Source organism: Anser brachyrhynchus (assembly GCF_964034855.1).
Source record: "Anser brachyrhynchus genome assembly, chromosome: 1".
NCBI classification, from domain to species: Eukaryota; Metazoa; Chordata; class Aves; order Anseriformes; family Anatidae; genus Anser; species Anser brachyrhynchus.
This window is the reverse complement of record NC_137694.1, coordinates 187,519,225-187,534,064: the sequence shown is the minus strand read 5'-3', so window position 1 is coordinate 187,534,064 and position 14,840 is coordinate 187,519,225.

The following is a 14,840-nucleotide window of genomic DNA, read 5'->3' as shown; positions in this document are numbered from 1 at the left end:
AGACCTTCTCTTCACAAACAGAGAAGGACTGGTGGGAGATGTGGTGGTCGGAAGCTGTCTGGGGCAGAGTGACCACGAAATGGTAGAGTTCTCTATTCTTGGCGAGGCCAGGAAGGGGACCAGTAAAACTGCTGTCTTGGACTTCTGGAGGGCTGACTTTGAGCTGCTCAGGACGCTGGTTGGCCGAGTCCCTTGGGAGGCGGTTCTGAAGGGCAGAGGAGTCCAGGAAGGCTGGGCGCTCCTCAAGAAGGAAATCGTGATGGCACAGGAGCGGTCCGTCCCCACGTGCCCAAAGATGAGCCGGCGTGGAAGAAGACCGGCCTGGCTCAACAGAGAGTTGCGGCTGGAGCTTAGCAGAAAAAAGAGGGTTTATAATCTTTGGAAAAAAGGGCGGGCCATTGAGGAGGACTACAAGGATGTAGCGAGGCTGTGCAGGGAGAAAATTAGAAAGGCCAAAGCTCATCTGGAGCTCAACCTGGCTACTGCCGTTAAAGACAACAAAAAATCCTTTTACAAATACATCAACACGAAACGGAGGACTAGGGAGAATCTCCATCCTTTACTGGATGCGAGGGGAAACCTAGTTACTAAGGATGAGGAAAAGGCTGAGGTGCTTAATGCCGCCTTTGCCTCAGTCTTTAGCGGCAATACCGGTTGTTCTCCGGACACCCAGTGCCCTGAGCTGGTGGAAGGGGATGGGGAGCAGGATGTGGCCTTCGCTATCCATGAGGAAATGGTTGGCGACCTACTACGGAGCTTGGATGTGCGCAAGTCGATGGGGCCGGATGGGATCCACCCGAGGGTACTGAGAGAACTGGCGGAGGAGCTGGCCGAGCCGCTTTCCATCATTTATCGGCAGTCCTGGCTATCGGGGGAGGTCCCGGTTGACTGGCGGCTAGCCAATGTGACGCCCATCTATAAGAAGGGCCGCAGGGCAGACCCGGGGAACTATAGGCCTGTCAGTTTGACCTCAGTGCCGGGGAAGCTCATGGAGCAGATTATCTTGAGGGTCATCACGCGGCACTTGCAGGGCAAGCAGGCGATCAGGCCCAGTCAGCATGGGTTTATGAAAGGCAGGTCCTGCTTGACGAGCCTGATCTCCTTCTATGACCAAGTGACGCGCTTGGTGGATGAGGGAAAGGCTGTGGACGTGGTCTACCTTGACCTCAGTAAGGCTTTTGACACCGTTCCCCACAACATTCTCCTCAAGAAACTGGCTGCTCGGGGCTTGGACTGGCGTACGCTTCGCTGGGTTAGAAACTGGCTGGATGGCCGGGCCCAGAGAGTTGTGGTGAATGGAGTCAAATCTGGTTGGAGGCCGGTCACTAGTGGAGTCCCCCAGGGCTCGGTACTGGGGCCGGTCCTCTTTAATATCTTTATTGATGATCTGGATGAGGGCGTCCAGTGCACCCTCAGTAAGTTTGCAGATGACACCAAGCTAAGTGCGTGTGTCGATCTGCTCGAGGGAAGGAAGGCTCTGCAGGAGGATCTGGATAGGCTGGAGCGATGGGCTGAGGTCAACTGCATGAAGTTCAACAAGGCCAAGTGCCGGGTCCTGCACCTGGGCTGCAACAACCCCAAGCAGAGCTACAGGCTGGGAGATGAGTGGCTGGAAAGCTGCCTGGCCGAGAAGGACCTGGGAGTATTGGTGGATAGTCGGCTGAATATGAGCCAGCAGTGTGCTCAGGTGGCCAAGAAGGCCAACGGCATCCTGGCCTGTATAAGAAGCAGTGTGGCCAGCAGGTCGAGGGAAGTGATTGTGCCCCTGTACTCGGCTCTGGTGAGGCCGCACCTCGAGTACTGTGTTCAGTTTTGGGCCCCTCGCTACAGGAAGGACATGGACGTGCTCGAGCGAGTCCAGAGAAGGGCGACCAAGCTTGTGAGGGGTCTGGAGAACAAGTCTTACGAGGAGCGGCTGAGGGAGCTGGGCTTGTTCAGCCTGGAGAAGAGGAGGCTCAGGGGCGACCTCATCGCTCTCTACAGTTACCTGAAAGGAGGCTGTAGAGAGGTGGGGGTTGGTCTATTCTCCCACGTGCCTAGTGACAGGACGAGGGGGAATGGGCGAAAGTTGCGACAGGGGAGTTTTAGGTTGGATGTTAGGAAGTACTTCTTTACCGAAAGGGTTATTAAGCATTGGAATGGGCTGCCCAGGGAGGTGGTGGAGTCACCATCCCTGGAGGTCTTTAAAAGACGTTTAGATGTAGAGCTTAGGGATATGGTTTAGTGGAGTACTTAGTGTTAGGTCGGAGGTTGGACTCGATGATCTTGAGGTCTCTTCCAACCTAGAGAAATCTGTGAATCTGTGAATCTGTAAACTCCCTGATCACTTGTCCAATGACTAAGTTTCAAACATCTGTAAACCAGCCTGGCATCAAAGACTTAGAGGTGGAAGCTTAATGAGAAATTTCAAAAAATTCAGTAAGGAGCCATCTTTAACTAACCACCTGGAGAGCTCTAAATCAAAAAAGTATGAATTCCTCTTCACAGCTGAGATATCTTTTTGTCCTGGTTCCAGTTAGGACAGAGTTAATTTTCCCTCCTAGTAGCTGGTAGGGTGCTATGTTTTGGATTAGGATGGGAAGAGCGCTGATAACATGCTGATGTTTTAATTGTTGCAGAGCAGTGTTTACATCAGGCCAAGGACTTTTCGGCTTCTCGCTCTGTCCTGCCAGCGAGCAGGCTGGGGGTGCAGCAGGAGCTGGGAGGGGACAGACCCAGGACAGCTGACCCCAACTGGCCAAAGGGGTATTCCATACCATATGGCGTCATGCTAAACAATATATAGGGGTGGCTGGCCGGGGTGGGGGGCCGGCTGCTCGGGGATAGGCTGGGCATCGGTCAGCGGGTGGTGAGCAATTGCATTGTGCATCACTTGTTTTCTTACACATTATTATTATTAATACTATTATCATTATCACTATTATTATTATTATTGTTATTATTATATTCCTGTCTTAATAAACTGTCTTTATCTCAACTCACCGGCTTCACTTTCCCGTTTCTCTCCCCCATCCCAGAGAGGGAGGGGGGAGGGTGAGCGAACGGCTGTGTGGTGTTTAGCTGCCAGCCGGGTTAAACCACAACACTTTTAGGTTGTAGGAAGTTGTTACCGTGCATGTAATATTCAGAAGCCAAAGTCCTCTCTAGAAGGTTGAACTAGGATTTGCCTGTCATAAATTAGGCATGTCTGAGATAAATAGGTAGGGACCAATAAAATAGATAGGAACAAAAGAGATAGCTTTAGAGACAAACATAGATAGTTAGGTAGGGTCTCCAATGTCACTTAGGATAGGGCATAAGTAAGGGAGTAGCGGAGAAGCAGGGGCAGGATAATGGTCAGAGAGGCCAGAAACAGGTTACAAGGGAAAGCAAAACATTCCCCGTGAAGTTAGTGATCATAAGATCACTCTTGGAGGAGTTGTGAGAGTGGACTCAGAAGAAGAAGACAAGAAAACTCTGTGACAATATTTTGGCCTGAGCACCAGCTCTTTAGCTTTCCTGGCCTTGCATTGAGGGGTTCAGAATGAGGATGGCACACCTGCCTTTTAGACTTCCTCCAAGATATCATAGAACTGTAGAATCGTTTAGGTTGGAAAAGACCTCTAAGATCATCTTGTCCAACCTTTAACCTAACACCAACAAGTTCATCACTAAATCATGCTGCTAAGTTCTAAATCTACATGTTTCTTGAAGACCTTCAGGGATGGTGACTCAACCACTTCCCTGGGCAGCCCGTTCTAGTGCCACAAAACCCTTTCAGTAAAGAAATTTCTCCTCATATGCAACCTAAACCTCCCCTGGTGCAACTTGAGGCCATTTCCCCTCATCTTATTACTTGGTACTTGGGAGAAGGGCCCTATCCACACCTTGCTACAACCTTCTTTAAGGTAATTGTAAAGCATAATAAGGTCTCCCTCAAGCCTTCTTTTCTTCAAGCTAAACAACCCCAGCTCTCTCAGCTCTCCTCATAAGACTTCTTCTCTACACCTTTCACCAACCTTGTTGCCCGATGCTCTCTTCTGATTGTATAGCTAAAAATGCTCCCTCCATTTAAGGTATATTTAAGTGTCACCTAAGCAACTTGGCCACTGATTCCTTCCAGCATCTGCTGAACAGTTGATCAACAGGTGGTGGGAGCCTGTTTCTGCTCACTTGTTAGCTTGAGGAGTTTAGATGTCCACCTCTCAGCCCTGCTGCCCTAAGATGACTGTTATAGCCAAGACTGAATGCAGAAATCCTCCTCCCCTTCTGCTGAAGTTACAACTTTGTATGAGGAAAAAATAAATCTAGATTCCTATAAATAGAAAAAAAAGAGAACAAATATAGACAGATGAGAAAGGACAGTTATCTGCCTGGGAACTGTGAACCTATTTTTGCAGAGAAAAATTTCTACTTGTAATGACTTGGAACAGCTTGTACCCATCCCATGCACTTCCTTCCTAGGTGAATGCTCTGATTACTAGCTGAGGAATCAAGAGTTTTCTTCTACATTTTCTTTCCGAGCCTTAAACGTTTTAAATAAATTCTTTGCAGCCTAGTAATTCCTAACTAACTTCAGGAGCAAGGCTATTTTATATTAATATTTTCCCAGACATGACTTCTTTACAATACAGAAATCTCATCTGTGAGTGCTTCAAGAAACTGATGTTTGTTCTAGATGTCCGGCAGTGTGCTGCTCCTGGCCTCCAGGAACAGTACAGCCCTCCAGCAATGATAGCACATGTGCTCAGTGGGGAGTGCTGGACCTGTGTAAGAGCTGAAAAAGTCAGAGTGCACAATGCAATAGATCCAATGATTTTTGGAAGCATTAGGTTCATAGCTCATGCATCACAGATATTCTGGGTATATACAATAAGTATGAAGCTGCCTAGGAAAAAGTAGCTTACTGTCACTTCCTAAATGTCACATATGCGCTGACTGATCCTTGACACAAAGATGTTGCTCCATGTCAGTATACACAGTGAGAGGTGATTTTGGTTTCCCATCCCAAGGAATTGAAGTCTCCCCATGTAGAGAATAGACATCTAGTATGGACCTGACTCAGTTCCTGGAGCAAGCACTACCACATAAAATATTGTGCTATGTAACTTGTGTGTGTCTAAGTCCTCTTCTAGATTTTGTCCCAACTCTCTGTTCCTGTTTGCAGTGATATTCTCTATGTTGTGTTTGCATTAACAGCTATGTAGCAGGAATGTGAAATGTTATTATTTTGATTTAATGACCTTTTGTGTTGATTTCAGTCAGATACATACACAACATATGAAGACTCAGGCTACTGGTCATTGAGTCTCTCTCTGTTTTTAGTTGGCCCCAAATAACAGCATTTGCTTAGGCAAATTGATTCATGATATTCAAGACTAGTTTTCCAGGAAGCAGAAATTTTCTATTCCCCATCAAATCCAGGAATAATAACATGAAGCCATGACCAAAAAAAAGTAACAGTAGAAAAAGAAACATTTCTCAGAAAAGTAACTGAAAAGCAGTTCTTATTACTCCTAGTCCCTTGAAGTTATTACATCACCTTCCAAGATTACATTTTTAGTTTGAGAAGTTCATTACTTCAGAAGAATTCTTACTTCATATATTTTTCCCTCTTAGTGATTCAACAGCATCAAGGATGCTAACACTTTCTCCATCCTGATGCATTCTCCATCTCCCTCTGTTACAAATGCCAGTAAGATGAATTTAACAATCTCTTCTATACTTTCACAGAAGACAGCAACTTGAAGACAAGAGAGATTGAGTGGTGACGTGGTCATGGTGTCTGTTAACTTCCCTAAGCCAAATATAGCCAAGCTGATTCCTCATGACACCACATTAGCTTGATAACTTTGAACAAGCCTCCAAAATCTGCTTATCAGTCTTGTCTTTTACCTCATTTTAGACTCTCTTCAAAACTTACGTAACTAAAAAAAGTACTGTCTCTCATCCTTCTCAGTTTTCTAGCTGCATAGAAAAGGTTTGATTTTTTTTTTTTTTTGCTAAGTCCATGTGTTGACCTGTTTCTTAAGGCCTGTATTACACTTCTCACAAATTACAGCGTGATAAGAAAAAATAAATATTCCTGAATACCTAAATTAACATGAATGCTGTCCATTGGGAATGAGTTTTGAAGCATGAATTTAAAAATTAAGGTTGATATTCCAAGTCCAGATCTAATAAGGATCAAATTTGGATGTAATAGTCAGTGCTTTAGGGAAGAGCACTATCAACAGTTCTGCATCAACATTAGCTGTAGCTTGTTTGCCATTACTGCACCTTAAAATGGCACGAAAGGTACAAGTCTTGTGTTTCATTTCTGAAAAGTGCAACAAGCAGTAGTCTGATGCTAGTCTGCGTAAATGGCATAGTAAACCCCGAAATATGAGTACTTTAATTTTGGTACAAAATTGCTATAAAATTATAATTTATTTCCCTAACAGCCATAGATTTCCAAAGATAAATGCAGGATGTTTTTACTTGGGTTGCTTGCATGAGAATTTATTCTTTATAAATTGTAATGGACCCAGCTCTGAGTAACTGAGTGCATAGGTATTCATGGAAAGCATAACTGAAAGTCACCCATCTGTGGGAACGAAGTGTAATTTTTAATTTCACTTAGTTTTATGGATTGATATAAAAGCACAGACATAGGTTTCTAGTACAGTCTGAGACACAGAAATATACTGTACGTGTTCTACCTGCTGTTTCAGAGGACGGTGAATCTCCCTCAGATCTGTATCAGTCATATCCATGTGGACAACTTGGTTATGCCACAGCATCTAAGACATCACAAGATACATACATTCAGTTGTCTTGATTGGTCATCACATGACCAAGTTAGTTGTCTGAGGTAATTACCTTTCATAACAAGTACAGTTTAATTCACCATATTATCAACACAGAGAAGATACTAATGGGACTGTGTAGTTAAGTTCAGGCCATTTTTGTGTAAAATGCAAGGTGCTTGTCACAATGGTAATATGTCTCTATAAAAGAATTGTGTTCTTAAAACAGCTACTGAAAGAACTGGTATATTGCTGAAGTTAAAACAATTAAAATAATCAAAACCCACACAGGAAAAAAAAAGAAGTTTTGAATCAAAATAATAATAAGTTCTAATTTAAAAAGCTCAGGAACTGATGGACAATTTAGAGAATGTTCAGCTATACAGATACTAGAAAGGAAGGTCTATAGGTTTTAACCTGCTCTATACTTTCTTGGACATGTTTTCCCTCATGATAAGAAGAGTCTTATAACATTTGCCCAGCTTTTTGAATTAGGGCATGATCTAAAATTTATTAAATTGAATTGAGGAAACTCTACTCATTCCAGTCAATTGGAGTCAATCTTTACCTGACTTTTCCTAAGACGTCCTTCTCCAAGCCTTGTTTTGAAAAAAGAGGGCTTCTTGCTTGCCTGATGTTCAAAAGGAAACCAGCACATTCAGAATTTCATCAAGCACAAACCAATTTGCTCTCAGAAATGAAAATACCCTTTTGTTGTTGTTATTGTTGTTCATTTATAGTAAGACAAGGAATCCAGACATATAAAAATTCAATTCAGCTCTTTCTGAGACTTGGGATATATACAGATGAATGCAAATGCTAATGTAAAGGTGGTGTAACATGTAACCTCTCAGCAACTGAGCTGTAGCAACTGAGAGTGTCCATAGTCCTATGAAATTTAAAAAGTGAAATAAAACATTTTAAGTTCCCTGACAGCATGGAATTTTATCACCATGCATCTCAAGATAGGTGATGTACCCAACATGTAAGTTGTTGGAGATGAGTTAGATTCAGTTCAGAAGGGTACATCCTCTATTCCTTGTTAGTATGCTGAGTACCTGTCCTCAAATGGAAATCTGGACCAGGCATTTTCACTGCCACATTTTTTATTTCTTCATTTCATTAGTTTGTATAAAACTACCAGGCAATACTAATTAGACTGAAAAAAAAAGAAAAAAAAAAGAAAGAGAGAAGTGAGAGAGACAGAGAGAGAGAAAGGGTGAGAAAAGATTAGGAGGGTGCATTGCATCTTGTAACATCATGATCAGTTAACTGTGAAATTACTGCTTATCACCACTATACATTTTCTATTACCCTATGGACATTTTCAAACTCAGTATGTTGCTGACGTTAAAAATAAACTTTTTAAAGTTGCAGGTTGAACTCAAGGTTAAGCATATACGTATGCATATTTCAAAGTAAAAAACAAAACAAACAAACAAACAAAAACAAATAAAATATAAAATTTTAGTTATATTTTTATGGCTTAGGAAAAAATATTCAAAATCAAGGTGATTATCTTCTTAAGATGAACATCTGAATAAACAGATATTTACATAAAGAAATCCAGGCATTTTTAACTCACAGTAGATTTATGTATTGAGAAGCTCTAAGAAGAGTGTCTTGCCATCCATAACAAACAATTCCCTCTATACCAAGCAGCTTGGCTGGACTCCAAATCCTGTCCCAGAGAGTGTATTTTCTGGTGGATATAAAAGGATTATATTTGTTCTTTAAGGAAAACATTGTGCACGTGATTAATTGCCACAGGGATGTGATATTGATCTAGTCAGAAAACAGTATTTTAGAACCAAGATTAGGAAGTGCTAATTCACAAAAATTCCAGTAATTCATTAAAACAAATATCCAGGGGTGGTTTATGTATTTATTGCAATAACGTCAATCATAATAAAACTGTGACATTTGATAATAACACAGATGACATACATACACAGAAATAGTTTGTTGACTTTTATACAGCACAAGTGAGCCAACAGTTTAGTACTGTCAAATGTCTTAAGAACAAGAAGCAAATTAATGTTATTCTGCAATAAACATCTTAAAGGGATGAGCTAAATTTCAAAGACAAAAAATTGTTCATTTTTAAGTCATTCTTCTTTAATAGCAGGCATTGCAGTAGCTCACATTTTAAATAGCTGTACATTAATTTTTGGAATATATGTAAAATTATGGAAGGAATTGTAAATATAAAGATGCCAGTATGCTTTGTCATAGGAATTAGCATATAAATAGTGAAAAATAAAAGATCAAACTACATTTCAAAGTTTTCCCATAAAATACCTTCAAATGACCTCAGAATGGTTTATAAAATAACAGATCTATTAAGCTATTTATCAGAGCCTAAATCTTGTAACAGAAGTTAATAGTCTACATTAGAAAGTAAAGAAATACAATAGTAGCACATCAGACAAAAGAATTTAATTCAAGAATGGAATATTGCACTAGTCTACTACTAGTCTTCATTTTTCCTCTCATTTAACTCCTACTGAAGTTGCTGAAAAGATTTCTAATGACTTCAGTGGAAAATAGATCAGTAACTATATCCATTAGTAGATGCACACATTAAAACAGAGTTATTGGCATAAGCCAAAAGCCAACAGAATATAAACCAGTGACCTCAGTTCCAGACAAAATGCTCAAAAGCTCCCATTAAGTAGCAGCGACAGTAAATAGTATGCCTATTAGGCTATCCAGAGTGTCAAAGTTTAATAGAGCCCTCTGTGAAGAAGCCATGATGTGGCCATTCTCATATATACACCATTTAATTACATCTTCTAACAATACAGCATTCAGTATGATATAAATTAATCAGCCTAGTATTTTATCACACAAGAAACAACCTTAAAATAATACACATGGACAAAAAATTAGGATCCCTTCATCACATGACACTTTGAATCATCACCTTTGCTGTTGTGGGCCCTATGTGTATGTCTGCAGAATATCTATGTATCTATACGTATATATTACTGTTTCAGTCATGTCTTTCCATACGGAAATACATAACCTCTTGGAACTGAACTGAGCAATGGCTCTCAGGTTCAGCACTGTTGGACACTTTGGGGACAGGGGATGAAAGTTCACCGACCTGGAGAGAGATGGGAGCTGTTATCAGTAACCAATACCTGGGGAAGGGGCTTTCCCCACAGCATTAAACCTGACTGCCTTTTCATAAAAGGAATTGTGCTATGTGAGCTGGCCAAAAGGATATCACAGGCATGTAAGCCTCTAACCAACACCTGAGCTTGGTATTTTCAGCCAAGATTTAAAAGCTTGCTCTTCTAAGTCCCCTGGCTGCCTCAGCAGGGTGACACAGACATGAGAGTCTGGAAGCACAAATCTTTGCTGTTATCTGGGTTTGGCTCATGGGTATGAATAGGGCTATAGGGTTGTACCTTTTCTTTAACTTGTCAGATTCTTTTTTTACTTGTCTTTTTGTTGTGGGAGTCAGGATTAACTGGTATATACAGACTTAAGACAGACGTGACACACTGGCAATGGAGGAATGTTTAAAAGGTCCATGTACAGTTTAAATGCAAATTTTAAATGAAAGACAACTCTTCTGAGAAAGGTAAATAATGAGAGTTGCTTTATGGTGTGCAGTGTAAAGATGAGACAACATAATCACTGTTAGCAATGAGCCCATTTTTGTTTCTTTTGACATTTGTGCATGTTCACTCAAGTGAAAGGGCAGACAGAACATGAACTCTGCAAGCCAGTGTCTAGTACCAGTTACACAGCTACAGATACACTGAAGTCTTGCCGGTATGTGTGAAGGGCTTAGGTTTTTGAATGGAATCATGTGGTTCTATTTACTTTAGCCTATTTAGGCCAGCAGTGGAATAGTTTTAGATCAACAGTGGGAAGAAGAATTTAGGCACTAACATCCTAAAGCAAAGTCACTGTCCTCTTATATTGGTGTCAAGTGAAAAAAAAGCAAAGGGTGCTAGGTTGGTTTATGCATCCCTTATTAAATGCTTTTCTCAGTAAACTGTCAAGTGTATTTACTATGAAATATTATCTTTGTCTTAGAAAAAAAAATATTAACATAAATTCACAAGACTTTGGAGAAAACATCATTGATAAATCTCTTTGAATAATCTGTGTAACCCTTCTGTTTTTAATGTATTCACAAGATAGCTGATTTCAATTTTTTTTTATTATTATTTTTTTTTTAGCAATTGTTTTGCAGCTTCTGGAACAGCTTCTGAGGTGAAATATATCTTACGCTTTTTGCAGATTGGTCACCCCACGCATCTGCACCATCTGACTCTTTCTGTGGTAGACTTCATTATAATGACTTCATTATATAGACTTCATTATATATTTTTTGAATTATTTAAGTATTGTAGAAAAATATTTAAATCAATATACAGAAAAGAAAAATCCAAAATTGCTCTAGGAACACCTCTGATGCATATTTCTTCTGTATTACTTTTTGCAGTCATTGTGCTTCTGTTTTCAAAATAAACACTCAATTACTAATTGTTTACAACTAAACCAATATGTCTTATAAATATCAGAACAGTAATTTTATGAATTTTGTTTTCAAAAAACAGAAGATATTTTACTTGTTGTATGAACGTAATGACAGTTGTATGAACATAATGACACAGTCTAAAAGATGAGCTTGCATGGACTTAGAGTTACATCTAAATTTTAAAGGTGCAGCTGTAGAACATAAAAACGAAAACATGAATTCACCAGACATTTAGTCAAAGGTACCAGAAAAAACAAACAAACAAAAAAACCTCTCTACCCCATCCAAATGTCAGAAATAATAATTAGACCAAAGTTTCTCTTAGAAATTTAAAATATAAAGCAGAGAAACTAAGAAACTAACATTGTAAAAAATAAGAAAATTGCTTTAATATTTTGAACGTGTGTCTTGAAAACTTAAATATAGTAGATGAACCCATATTGACTTTTGAATTTAATTATATCCAATACTTATAGGTAAATCTTGAATTTCTTAATCAAATTTCTGCTGCAAGAACTGGAACTTAGCCAAACAAGGACATGCTGACAGCTGAGCTGATTTTGTTCTCTTCTGCATGACGATACTGTGTCTATGTGACAGAATTTGTTTTCAGTTCATAGAGTTCCTCTCCCCATTTTCCCCATGGACAGAAGCCTTAGGATGTTTGTCCCCTCTTTCCTTCCCCCGCCATCCCTTTCCTAAAAACAAGCAAACAACCACCACCACCAAGCAAACAAAACAATAACAACAACAAAACAAACCTCCAGGAAAAGATCTGAATAAGGTAAATGTAAAACAGTATTTTTAATGTCTCTAAAATGAAAATTAAATTAAAAAAAAAAAAAAGTTATTTGGTTTCAGATCTTATAAATTTTCATTAGCACCAAATCAGATTGAGCAAGCCAAGTTCAGGCAGACAAGTCCTCCCACCCTCCCAGAGACAATCTAGGCCATATATGTACCAGAACATGAAACAAAACTGACATAGAAAAGCTTGCATCTGTATGCTCAAATTTCTTCTTCCTTCATAGTCTTTACTGTCCTCTGAACTGAGCATTGTCTGGAACATCCTGGTTCTCAAGGGCCAAAACTGTTACATAACATAGAAACAAAGATTATAGCAACCTATAGGCCAATTTTGCCAAGTCCTGGCAAGTCTATGCTTGTTTGCTTGTTTTTCCCCCAGCACAAGAAAAATGTGGACCTGTTAGAATGAGTCCAGAGGAGGGCTACAAAGATGATCAGAGGGCCGGAGCACCACTCCTGTGAAGAAAGGCTGAGAGAGTTGGGGCTGTTCAGCCTGGAGAAGAGAAGATTCTGGGGAGACCTCTTTGTGACCTTTGAATACTTAAAGGGGTCTTATAAAAAAGGTGGAGAAGGACTCTTTACTTGGGTAGATAATGATAGATCAAGGGAGAATGGTCTGAAATTAAGAGAAGATGGATATAGACTAGACATTAGGAGGAAATTCTTCACTATAAGGGTAGTGAGGCCCTGGAACAGGTTGCCAAGAGAAACTGTGAATGCCCCATCCCTGGAGGTGTTCAAGGCCAGGCTGGACGGGGCCTTGGTCAATCTGATCCAGTGGGTAGCATCCCCGCCTATGGCAGAGGGGTTGGAGTTAGATGATCTTTAAGATCCTTTGCAACCCAAGCCATTCTATGATTCTATGCTTTCTGGCTATGCTTCATTTCCTACCGCAGATGTAACCACCATGTCAGACAAAAGGAATATCTAGTCTCACACCATGCCTCTCAGAGGAGCAGGTGCTTGCAGAATATGAAAACGGTGGATCAATAAATGATACCCTCCTGAAATCTTCTCCCAGACTCACCAGATGTGTCACTCATAGACTTCTTGAGGATATCTTTATACTTTATACAGATAACTTGTCTTCAGTGCAATATGCTAACTTGCTTTTGAAATCCAAATAAAGTTACAGCAACCACAATATTCTGTAGCAAAATGGTCTGCTTTCTAAACACACATTGTATCAAGAAGAAGCTCCTTTCATTTTGTTTGAACTGCCACTGGCTATTTTCATTTGATGCGCCCCAGTTCTTGTAATAAAAGTGGCAATGAACATTCTATTGACTTTTTCGATGTCATTCAATCTTTTATAGACCTCCATCAGAGCTCACCTTAGCCAATTCTTTTCCAGGCTGCAAAGTCCAAGTCTTCTCAATCCATCCTCTGAGCAACTTTAATCACTCTTGCATCTTTTCCAGTTCTACCAAATCCTTTCTAGATAAGAGCAGCAGAACTGCAAGTAGAATGGAAAATACTGAATGTAGTAAGCCTACGCAGCAGGGTATGATTTATTTTTTATTCTCTATTATTTTTTCACAATTTTCCTAATAACATATTTATATTTGTATTTGTTTTAGAAAAAGTTCTAAGCATTGTGTTGGCACGTTCATACAGCTATCATAACTCCAAGTTACGACTTATCTTTCCTGAAGAGTAGCTAGTCAAGTTAACATCTGACATCTTAATTTAGTATTTTTGTTGTTGTTGATGTTATGAAAAAATATATTTTACTTGTTTATTCTGGATTTTATTTATCATTTTATCACATTTTGATTCACTGTCTTCAGCCTGTTCCAAAACTTTTCTTAATCAGTTCTCCTCTTTATATATCCCCTTAAAACTTAGCACTGTTAATAAATTCAGCCACCTCAACTGTCTCCTCTTGTTTCCAGATCATCTGTGAATATGCTGAACGGTTGCAGTGGGGACCTCCAGTTCCAATGGGGAACAGTAGTTGAGAACCTCACTGTACTGGGAAAACTAGCCATTTATTATTACCTTGTTTTTCTATATTTAACCGGGTCAGAAATTTCCCTCTTAATTCATGTGAGCTATTTCCTTGAAAGTGCCTGGTGAGCACTTCACAAAGGAAATCCATCTAATAAGTGATCCTTTTTGTTAACAGAGTTCTTTGAAGATGTATTCTCATTTCTTTGGTCTAACATCTCTTCGTAAGTAATATACATTTTCTCTGAATGTTCTATATGGTTTTTAACTACTTAATGCATTTTCCATGTCGTATAAAAATGTTCTACTATGTTTTTGACCCTTGTTTCTTTCTTTCTTTTTTCTTTTTTTTTTTTTTTTTAAATCAAGAAACTATATTTCCTCATGATTACGTTGCCTTCTTTTTGATATTAAAAAGTATAGAGGCCAGAGGGTGGGGATGTGAGCGGGACAGACGATACACAGGACTTACTATGGCTGCAAAATGGCTGGATTTAAGTACTTTGTAAACAGTTTTACATTAATAATTTTGGGGTGTTGCTCAGCAAGCCACTAGTTGCATCTCTTTCTACCTGTTCCTTGACTAGTAGCTTCAAAGATCAGCCAGTCCTCTTGTTCAGGAATTTAGTCTCAGCATCATCCTCAGTTGTGACATGTATCCTTTTGTCTGGAGTGTAACCAAACCTTCTCTGTTATTCTTCCATTTCTCATCCTTTTGGTGTGTTGATTGTTCTGATCAGATCACAGAAATCATTGTTGTCCTAGTTGGATATCACTAGATGTTTCCTACTTAGAATGGAAATTTCAAGCAGCCA